The following is a 2,918-nucleotide window of genomic DNA, read 5'->3' as shown; positions in this document are numbered from 1 at the left end:
AAACATATGCACACCCCTTCTAATGCACAACATGGGTAAAAAATGACCCGCGTTCATTTTCCAGGTTATTTCATGCTGACTGAGTTTTTCTTTGCTCTATCTTTTGAAATCAATTTATTTTATGATTGAATATTCCAAGTATTCTTTAAATATCTTGTTTTTAATTACCACAAATCATTAATTTAATTTTTTCTTTCCTACTTTATGAACAAAAATACTTTTTATATTACTACACATGGGTCATCCAAGTGTGATGTAAAATTAAATGTCTTAATACTATAATAATAATTTGTTTCAAGTAATTACTTTAGCAGTGAATGGGGCCAGTTATTTATTTATTAACTATGTAGTTAGCTAAGCCAACTACAATAAAATTAGCTAACTAAAGTAGAATATGTCAACAGCTCGGTAGCTAATAGTAATTACTTGTAACTTTCTGACAAGTAATCTACTCACTCTCAACGTAACCTAAACATAATCAATTTTTTTCTAAGGTAATGTTAGAACAATTGAAAAACATTACTTGCATGTATTAGATGGGCAAAGGGCGCTGTGCTGTGCTGAGCTGTGAAATGTCTGACACAAGCACAATTCACAGTTCCCACCAAACGCTGGAGTAAATGCATGCGGGTCGGTTCTGACCCATGTGTGTAAACTTGATGTAGAATTACAAAAGCTGTGCTTGTTCATAACTTAAGAAAGGAAAAATAAAAATGATTTGTGCTAAACAAAAACAAGATATTTACTGCATATTTGGAAAAGTAAATGACAAAATGAATTTATTTCAAAAGTATATCATAGAAACACTCAGCCATACATGAAATAACCTGGAAAATGAATGCAGGTCGTTTTTGACCCATGTTGTGCATTAGAAGGGTAGTGATACAAAAAGGGTTTTTATTCAAAAAGTAAGAAAGGAAAAAATAAAATAAGGATGTATGATGATCAAAAACAAGTTAATTGAGGAATACCTTGAATACTGAATGATGGAATTAATTTATTGCAAAGATATAGAAGATAAAATCTCAGCCAGGTCACTTTTGACCCATGTTTTGCATCAAAGGGTTAAAAAAAAACTTAAATCCTGAGCCCACACTTTTAGTCATTTCCAGCACATTCCTTGTTAAGGAGTTGGGGTCAGCCATGATACAGCACTCCTGGAGCAGAGAGGATTAAGGGCCTCGATCACAGGCCCAACAGTGGCAGCTTAGTTGTACTGGGGCTTGAACCACCAACCTTCTGATTAGTAGTCTGTAGCCTTAACCATTGACCGAATTGTAACTGTAGCTGGTAAGTTTTAGTTTGAGTTAAGTAACTCAAAAATTATTTAAAATACAGATTACATACTTCACACATAATGTAACACACATTTACTTCTTTCATCATATGCAAGTTTCCCCCATCGCTATGGAAAACCCAAAGCAGACCAGTGTTACTACTGTAGCGGCAAAGTGGCACCATTGTAACATTACATGCAACACCAGTCCAAAATCACTGTAATCCATCAGAAAAATCAGTGTTATACTTTCATTATATGTCTCTGATGGTAGCTTTATCCATGTTTATTATTACTGTAATTGATTGATGATGCAGAGCTCATAAAGATCTTTTCTATTTTAGATTTGTTTTCAATTTTCCCCATATCAAAGTAACCATGATTACTGTAAGAGGTTGTTTACTTCTTAATGAGTTATATCTACTGTAACTCATGTCACTGTAGGTATTTCAACCAAATACTATCAACATTAAGAACTGAAACAACACAGCAATGATATTATTTGACCATCATATTGCACAAAGGAACAGTATAAATCAGATATGTTGCCTCCCATCTTCAATTTCAAATACAAAGGTGTTCAAATGTGCTTGTGTGAGTTCAAGAATATTTGCAATCCTTTGTCATGAAGGTGACCATTGTTCTTATTTGGGATTGTTGTTATTTTCAGTCCTCATGGGAACAGGACTGAACTCCCCAACTGTTAGACTTCATAGCGATTATTATTTTATTCTAATGATAATTATAACATTCATTTATGAAGAAACAAAGGAAATAAATAGATGTGCTTTCGCTAAAATCAGACATGTATCGGAGTTGATTGGAAAATGTGGATAATTTAGTTTACTGGCTCACAGCACGCAAGCTGAAAGTTATAGGATGGATAGCTTGTTAAATGGTTGTATGTTTGGATGGATGGATGGTTAAATGAGTGTTGGGTGGATGGATGGGTGGATGAATGAGTGGATAGTTGTGTGAATTGATAGATAGGTAAACAAATGGATGGATGATTGCAGTAAATGGTTGAATGATGGGATGGTTGGATGAGTGGATGTATGGGTAAACAGATAGATAGATGGATGGAAGGATGTTTACATGGTTGAATGAGTGGATGGATGGGCAAATGGATGGTTGGATGAACATATGGCTGGATGAGGAAACAGATGGATGCATGATTGAATGAGTGGATGGATGGTTGGGTGAATGGATAGATGAGTGAACAGATGGATAGCTGCATGGGTGAATGAGTGGATAGTTGTGTGAATGGATAGATACAGTGGGGCAAAAAAGTATTTAGTCAGTCACCAATTGTGTAAGTTCTCCCACTTAAAAAGATGAGAGAGGCCTGTAATTTTCATCATAGGTATACCTCAACTATGAGAGACAAAATGAGAAAAAAAATCCAGAAAATCACATTGTCTGATTTTTAAAGAATTTATTTGCAAATTATGGTGGAAAATAAGTATTTGGTCAATAACAAAAGTTCATCTCAATACTTTGTTATATACCCTTTGTTGGCAATGACAGAGGTCAAACGTTTTCTGTAAGTATTCACAAGGTTTTCACACACTGTTGCTGGTATTTTGGCCCATTCCTCCATGCAGATCTCCTCTAGAGCAGTGATGTTTTGGGGCTGTCGCTG

This window comes from Neoarius graeffei, chromosome 1, assembly GCF_027579695.1.
Source record: "Neoarius graeffei isolate fNeoGra1 chromosome 1, fNeoGra1.pri, whole genome shotgun sequence".
In the NCBI taxonomy this organism is placed as follows: domain Eukaryota; kingdom Metazoa; phylum Chordata; class Actinopteri; order Siluriformes; family Ariidae; genus Neoarius; species Neoarius graeffei.
The sequence above is the reverse complement of the archived record's forward strand: the minus strand, read 5'-3'. Positions refer to the sequence as shown.